Source organism: Cnephaeus nilssonii, assembly GCF_951640355.1.
Source record: "Cnephaeus nilssonii genome assembly, chromosome: 22".
In the NCBI taxonomy this organism is placed as follows: Eukaryota; Metazoa; Chordata; class Mammalia; order Chiroptera; family Vespertilionidae; genus Cnephaeus; species Cnephaeus nilssonii.
In genome coordinates this window covers 7,938,812-7,951,531 of record NC_137093.1, presented here as the reverse complement: position 1 = coordinate 7,951,531, position 12,720 = coordinate 7,938,812, and the positions used below count along the sequence as shown (strand labels likewise).

The 12,720-nt window shown below is 46.2% G+C and overlaps 1 long non-coding RNA gene across 1 annotated transcript in view; it reads right to left on the bottom strand.

Moving 5' to 3' along the window:
* LOC307093916 overlaps window positions 1-11,272 on the bottom strand; it is a 107,702-nt gene extending 96,430 nt beyond the window's left edge. Inside the window, exon 1 of the long non-coding RNA XR_013813014.1 lies at window positions 11,143-11,272. This is a non-coding gene — a long non-coding RNA (uncharacterized lncRNA). The remainder of the gene's footprint in view (window positions 1-11,142) is intronic.
* Between the last annotated feature and the right edge of the window lie 1,448 nt (window positions 11,273-12,720).

Genomic DNA, 12,720 nt, shown 5'->3' with positions numbered 1-12,720 from the left:
AAGAAATCCGGGACCCCCAAATTTTTGAGAAACTCTGTCTTACATCTTCAAACCTGGATGAGCAGAGAGAGTCAAAATGATGGATCATAACACACACCAAGGAAATACGAAATTGCCTTTCCTATGCTGGCCTAGCTCCTCACTATGTGGCTGGCAGAAGGCGAGGGAATCAGTGAATAGCCACCACGGGGGAAACAGGATATAAAGATCACCCACACAGGATCCCATGTTGGGCCTGTTACACGTAAAAATCACCCAGTTCCCTGACTGTAGCCCGCATTTAAAGGTTTCCATTTGGAGAGCTGCAGGGTGGGCGTTCCGAGCAGGGATAACCTATCCGACCAGCAGCTGCAATGGTGCAGAGTAAATATTTAAACATGGCAAGTTCAATAGCTGTTAAATAGGTTCAGTAGAGGCTCATTTTAAAAAATCAATACTGAACTAATAGTAATGCACTAGCCTTCAATAGAAGAGGCGAAGGGAGTTGGAATCATTTTTGAATCAGAAGTCAATAGGAGCCAGTGTCTCGGACAAGCCCTTGCGCACCTCCCCCTCCCCCCAAACTGGTAATAAAACAAAACAAACAAACAAAAACAGGGCAATGCCTCGGTCTCCTGTGGTCAATTTCCAGGAAGCTGATGGGGACCACAGGTTTGACCTGGGTGGGGCGGCGGGTAGAGAAGGGGTAAGAGAAACAAGATGGCAGAGGAAAAAGGAAGCGGGACTTTTCTGTGGGATTATTGCCTTTTTAACCTGCTTGCACAAAGCAGCTGTGTGGCCTCGAGTAAGGAAGTGACCCTCCCTGAGCTTTGCAAATGCAATAGCACCCTCCGCACTTCCTTGGTCTTCATCATCCCAATACAGGCAGGCAGACTTCCAGCTCGCAGCGCCTGGACTCAGTCACGAGGAGGCGCCTGATTTAAGGCCCCAATCAACGGCCCTCATTCACTGGCTGGTGGGAGCTGGCCCCTTGCCTGCCCATGTGCTCTAGTCACTCCACATCCTGGCAGGGATGGAGCCCTGCTGCCCGCAGAGGTGCCCTGCTACCGCACACACTAGCTGACTGCTTCTCTCCCGCCTTCCTCACTCCCTCCCCAGTGCTCTGGGTCCACCTCCCAAATAGGCCACTTTCACCTGAAATCTTGTCTCAGGTCAGGGCATCACTTCTGGGGTCTCCAAGGAAGATGAGAAGTATCTGCCTCTGCATCTACCAAATGGGGACACCAGAGTGCCCGCCTCAGAGGTTCACGGTGCGCGTTCAAGGAGAGAGTGCTCTGAAGCACGTGTCGGCTGCCTGGCACTCATCGGGCACAAAAGAGATGCCAGCCATGCTTATCATTAGCTCCACAGGCCAAAGTAAGAATCTGAGGATTCCTCAAAAGATGGTGGGGTGACGAAGGGTTTTTATCTTCTCCTTTCTACTTTCCTATGTTTATTGCATTTTGAAAATGAGGCGTGCTTAACAGCAACAGAGCGCCAAGGAACCCGGGAGCAGCTTGGTTCACTGGGAGCTGCTCTGTGCCTGTTTCCTCAGATGTGAACTGGGAGAAGGAGCATCTCCCTCTTAGGTTTTGGGGTCATTTCCATGAGAAAATACCTGTAAAGTATCCAGCACAGTGGCTGGCACCTGCTAACGGGAATAAACATTAGCTGCTGTGATGTAATAGATTGACACTATACACTGAGTGGCCAGATTATTATGATCTTTGAACGCATAATAATCTGGCCACTCAGTATATATTAGAGGCCCGGTGCATGAATTCGTGCATGGGTGGGGTCTGGCCAGCCTGGCCAGGGGGAAGGGACATGGGCGGTTGGCTGGCCTGCCTGCTGGTCAAACTCCTGGTCGAGGGGACAATTTGCATATTAGCCTTTTATTATATAGGATATACACTGAGTGGCCAGATTATTATGGGTTCAGAGATCATAATAATCTGGCCACTCAGTGTATGTGTTTGATGCCTATTTAGAGTATTTCCTGGATCAGTATTAGAATTTGGTAAACAAGATGTCTATTAACAATTTGGCAAATTAAACTTCCTGGAGGTTGTTTTTTAAAACACTTGACTTCCTTTGTCCTAGAAACAAGACTGAAATGGGTTGTTGAAACAACACATATTAGTAATGGCAAAAGGAAAGGGCTAGAAAGAAATATTTTCAAAATGATTTATTTCAAAACACACATAGAGTAAATGTTAAATAGGAATGTCGGCTTAAGTACAGTGGTGGTGGGGTGGGGTGGGGTGGGGGGGAGGGAGAGGGAGAGAAGAGAGAGAGAGAGAGAGAGAGAGAGAGAGAGAGAGAGAGAGAGAGAGAGAGAGAGAGAGAAACCTGGTGAAAGGAAATTGGGCCCAAATTGCACACAGGTGCCCAGTACAAGGATGACAACACCAGAGAACCCAGTCTAGGAGATGATAACTGCTTCACTTTAAAACTGCAACTTACCCACGCCTGGTTATTCAGGCATTTACTCACTGCTCAGGTGTCTAGTATCAACACCCCAAGCATAACAATGACAACACCATAGCAGCAGGAAAAATTTTATGTATCCTCACTGTACCCCTAATATGGTCCTCTACTTGTTATTAGTCTATTTCATGCTCACAGAAACCCTGCAGAAGCGATGATAGCTTCATTGTGCAGTAGGGGAAACTGAGGTTAAGGGACTTGTCCAAGCTCACACAACGGGAAGTGGAGACCGGGGATGTGAATCAGGCATGCTGCCTCCAGAGCAGGCCCTTTTTTCTGCCAAGGGCCATGTGGATATTTATAACATCATTTGGGGGCCATACAAAATTATCAACTTTAATATTAGCCTGCTATGTTTGGTCAAACATTTAATTAATTCACTCCTAATGCCTTGGCAGGGCCAGACCAAATGATTTTGCAGGCCTTATACTGTATAATCCAAGGGCCGGATGTTCCCTACCCTTGACCTAGAGTTTCCCTCCCATACACACTGTGCTCTAAGTCTTTAGGCCCTGGGCATATATTTGCCATCAATAATATTACACTCCCGCCGAAACCGGTTTGGCTCAGTGGATAGAGCGTCGGTCTGCAGACTGAAAGGTCCCAGGTTCGATTCCGGTCAAGGGCATGTACCTTGGTTGCGGGCACATCCCCAGTAGGGGGTGTGCAGGAGGCAGCTGGTCGATGTTTCTCTCTCATCGATGTTTCTAACTCTCTATCCCTCTCCCTTCCTCTCTGTAAAAAAAAAAATCAATAAAATATATTTTTTAAAAATAATAATAATATTACACTCCCATGCCATTCCCCCACATACTTATCCTATGCAGATATTGCCAATTTCTAATGGCTATACTCTTTCCATAGTCTTGGATGAATCCTCTGAATCCTTCTTAACACAACACTCTATGCAGCCACAACCAACCAGTTGAAACTGGCATGGGTGATAAAGCCAATCTGACCACTGAAACAGCTAGGGCTATTTGACTGCAAGCAACAGAAGCTGTCTCTGGTGACATAAACCAAAATGGACTCCACTAAAAGGACATGGGAGAATCCAAGAGGACTGAAGAAAATGTTCAGAAACCAGGAATTCCTGGGGGTCTTGAGTGCAGGTTAAGTCGACAGGCTTATCTGGATACTGCCACTGAAATTAATATCTTCAAAAGCATTTTTCCCCCTGCCTTTAAGTCCTTCTGCTCAAGCTTTAAATTCCCAAGAGAGAGTCTACAGGCTTAGCATAAGTCATTGTCCACTAAAACAACACAGAGGGACGACAGGTGCTCGCAAAGGTAATGGAGGGGCTGTATTAAGGGGAAAAAATTCTGGGCAGCCCAAAACAACACCACCACCAGCTCCAGCACTGCCCCAGATCTACCACCCAGTTAACCAGGCCCAAGAAGTCTAGTTGGCTCATGGGCTACTGGAAAGATTAACTGGTTGGACAGTAAGTCATCACTAAAACAGCTCTGCTGATGGTTATAAATCGAGCTGGGAGTCTTCACCTGGGAACTAACTCACCAACCAGAGACAGAGCTGGCAACCTCCGGGCTGGGCCTCTGAAAGCCTCTGATGAAATCAGTCCGTTGATTAATGCAATTAGCACCATTAGGAGAGGAAGTTGTTAACCTAAATCAATTATCCACAGACATCCATCAAGCTGAGTGTTCCTCTTTGTCTTGCGCATATTGCGCTGTTGGTGTTTCAGTGGTGATGGCCATTAAAAATAAATGATTATTGTTGATTTTCTATTGATATAGCTATTAATGTATCGATGCCAGTGTGTATAGGCCGCTTACGTGTAGTGTACAGAAAACAGATGTACTAACTATAGGAAGTGAGTATTGACTCCCATTTCTCCATTCAGGAGGTAAATATTGACCAACAAAAGTGTGTTTATGATGAGCTGAAAGGCAAAATGTTCGTCTCAGCTCAATTTTTCTTTAATTACTCGTATTGTTGATCTCCTGCAGTGCAGAGGTTCAGACCCGTGGATGCCATGCTCTGTCTTTGCCGTGGTATCGAATTCAGCCTCCTCAGCCACAGTCCTAAAGCGCCGGGGGCCTGTTGCACCTTTCTGAAAACTGTTCCTTTGCGTCCTCTGAACATTTCCACCACTTCAGCAAGTTTATATCTTCTGTATCAACCGTCCACACGAAAAACTATAATACCATTTGCTTAAATCCAGCCCCAAATGCAAAAAAAAAATGGCTGTCCATGATAATGAGAGTTAGCATGCATTGAAGTCATTCTCCCAGCCCTTTGCACAGATCTCTAATGATTATCTCCATTGTAGCGAATGATAATAAATATAATAAAAGCTATTGCTTATGTGCCAGTACTCCTGGAAGCCCTTCCCAAGTAGGAAGTAATTTCAACTCCCAACTAGCTCTCAAGGTAACATTATTATGGCCATTTTCCCAGTGAAGAGACTGAAGCAGAGAAAAGTAAGTCCTATTACACAGCTGATAAACAGCAGCATAGCCCTTTTATTCTATCTTCCCCTCTGCTCCCCATGCTTCTCCTCTCTGTACTTAAAGTTCTGCAGCAGGTGACAAATTTCAGGAATATATTTTTGCTTCAAAGAAACTTGCTCTAGTGTTTCACGCATGCGCGTGCATGCGCGCACGTGTGTGTGTGTGTGTGTGTGTGTGTGTGTGTGTGTGTGTGGTGTGTATGTGTGTGCCCTCACCCCATCTCCAGATAAAGGAACTGACATTTAGCCAGTTCAGGTAATTTGCTGAAGTTATACAGCCAATAAATGACACCACAGATTCAAACCAGGCTCTGACCCCAAACTTTCCTCTGTGGGCAACACAGAGCTTGAGAAAGTGTGATCTTTTAAGAGAAACATGAGTTTTTAAGCTTTTTTGTATCTGGAATGAACCGTCAGATTTTTTCATGGACACAGCGGCTGGAATTAGCACCCCAGGACAGAGATGGCATATGATGCTCCATGCTCCCATCGGGGCCTGGGAGATGACTGCAACATCCAGAACTCCCTGCTGGATCCACTGGAGTGACTAGACTCAACAGAGCAAGTCAGTCTAGGCCGGGGAGGGAGGCTGTGTTGCCCAGGGCAACTCGAGGAGCATTCTTAGGGAGAAAATCTCAACAGGAAGAGAGGCCATTGTTCCGAGCACCCTGCTGCCAGTGCGGGAGGTCAGACTTCTTCAGAGTCATCAGAAAAGAGGTCTGAACACGGCAAACCAGAAAGGCGAGCTGGGCTTTCCCTTGGGAGCTGAATTGTCAAGAGCTGATTGCAAAACCTCTTAGATTCTCTGCCAGGACAGCACTTCCCAGCGGGTAATTAAACTGGGTGTCAGCCGCTTGGAGATCACCACAGGAGGTGTGGGCTTCAGGGCAGGGCTTGGGAAACCTCCCAGGTTTTGATCTTTGGGGGGAAGGGGGTTAAGGGCTCCTGGTAAAAACATGCAGGAAAAGAGGAAAGGCAGGGAGCGAGGAGAATAGAAAAGAAGGCCACTGGGACCTGGAATCCTGACCCACTTCTTCCTTCAATTCCTTTAGAACTATACTCTGATCTCCCTGGAAAGACTGAACTTGAAAATAAACGGTCCATTCGCTTTCATCATTGTTCATATTAGAAGTCCTTCAAAGATGGCTACTACATGCCGCAATGGAAACCATGCATTACCATGCACTATCGTCATATAAGAAATAACCTAATTAGTACAACCACTATGGAAGACAGTGTGGAGGCTCCTCAAAAATTAAGAATACAGCCCAGCCAGTGTGGCTCAGTGGTTGAGCATTGACCTATGAACCAAGAGGTCATAGTTCAATTCCTGGTCAGGGCACATGCCCGGATTGCAGGCTCAGTCACCAGTGTGGGGCATGCAGGAGGCAGCTGATCAATGATTCTCTCTCATCAATGATGTTTCTGTCTCTCTCTCCCCCTCTCCCTTTCTCTCTGAAATCAATAAAAATATATTTTAATTAAAAAAAAATAAAGAATACAATTACCCAGCTATCTTACCCCTCTTCTGGGGATCTACTGGAAAAATTTGAAAACATTTATTCGCAAAGATATATGCACCCCTATGTTCATTGCAGCATTATTCATGGTGGCCAAGACATGGAAACAACTCAAAATGTCCTTTGCTGGATGACTGGATAAAGAAGATTCAGTACATATACACAATGGAATACTACTCAGCCACAAGAAAAGATGAAATACTGCCATTTGCGACAACATGGGTAGGTAGATCTTGAGAGTATCACGCTAAGCAAAATAAGCCAGACAGAGAAAGTTAAGAACTACATGATCTCACTCATATGTGGGAAATAAATATTGAAAACAGCAAATGAACAAACAAGACAGACAGAAACGACAGACACAGGTAACAGTATGGTGGTTAGCAGAGGGAAGTGGGGTGGGAGGGTAGTAAGGGATATATGGTGATGGGAGATTTACCTTTGGGTAGTAGGCACACAATGCAATATACAGAGAATGCATCATAGAATTATACACTTGAAACCTACATAATCTTATTAACCAATGTCACTCCAATAAATTTCATTTTTTCAAAAAAACAAAGAAATAACCTAATTAGTGAGGTGGTTGCTTGGATGGTGTGGGAGGCAGCGTAATGCCCCCACCTCAGATGTCTACTCCCTAATCCATGGAGCTCCAGGGGTCTGTGAATTTGTCACCTTACACGGCAAAAGAGACTTCACAGCTGTGGTTGAATGAAAGGTTCTGACATGAGATTATTCTGGATTATCCACATGGGCCCTAAATGTAATCATTAGGTTCCTTACAAGAGGGAGGCAGAAGGGTCAGAATGAGAGGACATGATGGTGGAATCAGAGGTAGAAAGACGCGGGGCTACACGCTCAGGAATTCAGGAGTCCTCTGCCAGCTGGGAAAGATAAGACAAATTCGCCCCCAGAAGAAATACAGCTCTGTTGACACCTTGACTTGGGCCCCACGGTACCCATTTTGGACTTTAAGTATATATATAATAGATTTTAGAGAGAGGAAGGGAGAGAGAGAAACATCAATGATGAAAGAGAATCATTGATCAGCTGCCTCCTGCACACCCCCTACTAGAGATCAAGCCCACAACACGGGCATGTGCCCTGACCAGGAATCAAACCGTGACTTCCTGGTTCATAGGTCGACAACTGACCACTGAGCCACTCTGGCTGGGCCCATTTTGGACTTCTGACCTCCAGAACTATATGAGTAAATCTGTGTTATTTTAAGCTACTAAATTGATGGTATTTGTTATAGCAGCAAAGAGAAACTAATACAAACTGTTAGCTCATTTTTTTTTTTTGGCTTTACTCAAGGAAGGTCTTGAGGCTGCTTCCAAGGACACTCTCCCTCATAGCATCTTCCCCAAGCATAACATTCTAGGGAAGAACTCACATAGGAAAACAAGGTACTGTTTATGAAGCACTGACTACTCGACCCTCATTCGGTACATGTCTTCTTTTTCTCTCATTTGCCAACATCACTCAAAAACAAAGGGGCTTTCCCATCAGATATGATGCCTGTCTTCAAGGAGTTAGGGATTAAAGAAAAGGCAAGTTATAGTTCTTCTTCACCTCCACCCTTGAAATGACTATCATAGATAAGGGAGCATTTCCATAACCAACATTCATTCACTCATTCATTTGTTCAGGAAATATCTATTCAGGGCTTACTACATGCCATGAACTGTGGGTACAATAAAGAATCAAACATAGAATGTCCTTGGCCTTTTGGAGCTTCGATTTTGGTGAAGATAGCAAATGCACAAACCGATAGAGATATACTATATCAGATGGTGATAAATGCTACATGATACATAAATCTGGGCAAAGGGTCAAAATCCAAGATAGTGGTTATGTTGGAGGGGAATAGGGGTCAGGGAAGGGGATGGAATCAGGCAGAGAGCAAAGGTGTCCAACAGAAATAGCTGTGTTTTAGCTCAAGTTGAGCGGTGGGCTCACTGGTGTCTATCACTGGGCTTTCTTAACTGACATAGATGCTATGTATATTCTTTTAGATGTGTCAAATATTAACTGGTTTGAACAATTTAGAAGGTTAGGCGGTACTATTTTATATTGGTGGCTAGGGAAAGCCTCTTGACTTGGTATCTGAGCAGAGACAGGAAGGAAATGAAAGCATGCGCCATGCCTGCAGGAAGGGCATCTAGGTAGTGGGAATAGCAGGTGGGAAGGCCCTAAGTGCTCCGAGTACTGGCACAATCAATAGTAGGAGCTTGGACCACAGAGCTACCTAGAGCCTCTTCCAGACAGATAGGGATGTTCTCTATAGTTGACATCATTCTCTCGCTTACTCCAGGCCTTCAAAGGAGATCGGATAAAGGCATGAATCCATGCATTCATTTATGCATTTTGTATTTATTAAGCACCTACTGTGTGCTTATCACTGGCCATAGAAACAGTAAAAACATGGGCTATACCTTTTAGGAGCTCAGGTTCTAGTGAGGGAATAGAGGGAAAAGCATTGGTGAAGATGGAAAATCTACTAGATATTTATCTTCTTGGATCCTCACCCATGAAGAACTTAGTTTGGGTTCTTTTTCTCATCTCAGCTAATATGTCAGGGTGCCGATTCCTGGCCGGAGAAAACCCTCCCAGGTTGGGAAATTAGCTCATGGCTCAACAATTAGAGGTGGCGACTCTGATGTTCCTGGCAGGTGGCTTCCCCACCCAGTCAGGAGCCAGGAACTGACAACTTTCCAGCCAGCACAGATCCGGGAAGCGCCAGGCTCCCGACTCTCTGCACCCATGATCTGCTCGAACTCCTGCTTCGAATAGCGGCGGGCAGATCTTGTTTAGGACATTCCGCCAGACTTGCAGATTCCCAGGAGGCTTAGTATAGACTTCCCGGCTGCCTACCCATGATCAGCCACCAGGAAAGCCATAGGAACATGGGGTCAAGAAAGTGCGTCAAACAAAAGGGAAAGTTCTGCATGTCCAGTGTGAGGGTTTCCTGAGTGCCTGTGGCATCGAAGAAGGTTCCATTAGCAAGAATAAGCCCAGTTTTGGGGGGTCCCCTTCCCACTTGCTTGCCCAGCAGCAGAGCTGTCAGGATACTGAGCTGTCCCTGCTCCATGTTTTCCTGAGGAGTGTCTCACACATGCACAAAAACAAGTCAACCAAATGCTGACAAAGTTAAACATACAATTATCACGCGAGCCAGCAGCTCTACCCGATGGACATTCCCCCCAAAACTGAAAACAGATACTCAAACAAATGCTTGTATATGAGTGTTCAAAGAAGCATTATTCCCAACAGCCAACTCCTGAAAATAACTCACGTGTCTATTAATAGATGCATGGATAAACAAAAAGTGTCATTTCTATTCGATAGAATAGTATTCTATATAATAAAGAGCTAATATGCTAATTTGACCGAACAGCAGAACCACTGTCAGGACGACCTTCTGGATGAAGCCGGGGTTGCAAGGGGCTGCGAGGGCCAAGCCCCTTGCATGAATTTCATGTATCGGGCCTCTAGTTCATCTATAAAAAGGAATGAGATTGTGATACATGGATGATCCTGGGAAACATTATGCTAAGAGATCCAGCCAGATACAAAAGGTCGCAAATAGTATGACTCCACTTACTACTGAAATGTGAAATGTCTAGAATAGATCAATCCTTAGAGACAGACAGCAGATTGGAGGCTGCCCAGGCTGAGGGGAGGAGGAAGTCGGAGTGACTCCTTAATGGGTACAGGGTTTTCTTTTGGAGGGATGACGTGTCTTGGAACTAGACAGAGGTGGTGGTTGCACAATGTGGTGAATGTCCTAAGTGTCTCGGAATTGCACACTTTGAAGTCATTAATTTTATGGTATGTAAATTTCACCTCAGTTTAAAAAGCAAACCGCTTACTTGGCTGCTATGCCCGGCCCGTTCTTTCTCGCCAGGTATTGCAGACTCCCACTGGCCACTGCCAGGTAAACGCTGCCACCCCCATGCTTGTTAAATGCCATGTTCTTTGGACAGTTGGTTGGGTACCACCATCTCCTGTTGGGTAACCTGTACGGCTGAGGGTCTAGAGTCCTGGGGAACCTGTGTCCCCTTTACACCCTTCTAGAGCACATCCAAGCCTTACAGAGTTCTAGCAAAACACCTGAATTTGATTCTCAGCAAAATTCAGGCCAGAGCCATTGGAAACCAAAAGATGGGCCAAGCAAATGATAGATTTTTTGGGTCCTGCACCAAACCTACACCAGAGTCCTTTCAACTTGCAATGCGGTAAAAGGACTGCTCTTTGCCATCCATGAGCCCCCACGAAAGCCAGTCTGTCTGCTAAGAGACTCTCCTCTGCACGCCCCAGCCCAAACATCAAACTCTCCCTGCCCTTGGATAAAGCCAGACCTGCTTCTGCGGATATGCAGCAAGGGAATAATGAACACCGGCTAGGAGAATAAGCGACGCTCACTGAGGGGAGGGGGTGGGAGGCTAGACATGAGCCCTTGAGGTTGTACGTCATCTGTGCGGCTGGTAGAGAATGAATTATTTCTTCCCAATGCGGCGCCATCGTCCATCACAGTCAATTTTCAGCCCATCTGGAAGGTTTCAAAACCCCAAGAATGGGACCAGAGTTAAAAACAGTCTCAGCAGCAAGCCTTCCTAAACAGATTATAATAAATACAAACGTAAAAAGAGGTCCCTGTTTAGAGGAACTTACCCTGTGCTATGTCCCATACTCAGGCTCCCTCATGTCTCCTCTCAGAAGCTATGGGGCGGGAACTACAACCGAACATTCCCACTTTGCAGATAAGAACAGTGAGGCTCCGAGAAGTCAGTCAAGTCCTCTGGCCACCCAGGTGGAGAGTGGCAGGTCTAGGAACGGAAGAGAGACTGAGCTGACTCCGGTCCTGCACGTCCATCGCGGGGCCAATGGTGTGAGCCCAGGAAGTCCCACACGCTGGTGTCTATACTCCCTGCACCAGAAACTCGCTTGTGGCCTAGTGGTGATTTGAAAGTACATCACAGAAGGAAATCGCTCCCTTTGAGCCCTCCTGTCTTTTTCCATCTTTCTTGGGTTTCTTCTCATAGCTGAGCAGAGAAGTGGCTAAGAAGACACACGACTTGGGGACAAAGGAAACTGGGTGTTTTCTATGTGTTGAATTTGGGTCTCCCTAGGGGGCGGATGCATCCCGATCATCCGGGCACTTGTAGGACAGAGAAAAGGAGGTCTCAGCGTTGGCATGGGACGCTTTGAGTTCTGGGGTGAAATACTTAGACCTTACTCCCAAGGTAGCAAGAAGCCATTGAAGGTGATCGAGCCAGTCGGTGACACAATGGAGGAAAGTGTGGGGAAAGCTTTGGGCAGAACAGAATCTCCAAGTTATTACTGGCCCCACTGAACAGATGAGAAAACAACGGAGGCCCAGAGAGGTTCATTCATTTGCCCAAGTCACAGAGCCAGAACGTAGCAAAATTGGTGGGCAATGGTATTTCCACAGTACAAAGTCACAAGTTAAGTGAGCATGTCATTTAATCATTGGCGTGGGAAGTCACAAGGTCAGTTGAAGGACCATCAGGAGGAAGCCAAGGCCCCAGGGGCGGGCTTGCAGGTTACGTTCGGAGTGCAGCTTTCTCCACCCTGCCTGCATCTTCCCCCAGAAGGACCCCTCAGTGACCCCTGACCTTCCCCGCTTCTCATCCCTGGAGAATGGGGGAGGAAGGGTGCAGGGACATGCCCCTATCTGCCACCCTGGAAAAGTGGGGATATGGAAACCCAGAGGCCAATATTTCTAACAGATAATTGCTCTATTATTTAAACAACAGCCACTGAAATAGCTCATTAAAGGGACAAAGGTAGTAATTACGCAGATTTTTATCTGGGGGAATCGCAGAGAAGCACCGGGGGTTATGTTTCTAGGTAACCTAAGAGCCTGGGAAGCACAGCAAAGCACAGTCACCAGGGCCAAACCAGTTCGGCAGAAACCTCTGGCCCCCTCTGCAGGGTTCACTGTATGTGGCAATGATCAGAAACGTGGCCCAAGTTCGTGAGCATTTCACATTCACCAGGAATTATGCGAAAGGTATGCTCCCGGCTCTTTGACGTTGCACAACAGCTGCAGGGAGAATGTATAATTCATAGTCCCATTTTGCAGATAAGGAAACTGAGGCTCAGAAAGGTGATGTCACTTGCCCAGTAGGCAGTGCGGGGGTTTGCCCCATTCTGCTCTACTGCATGAGAATAAAGACCTCATCCTGAGGTCTCCATGGGGAACATCTATCAATGGCCAACAAAAAG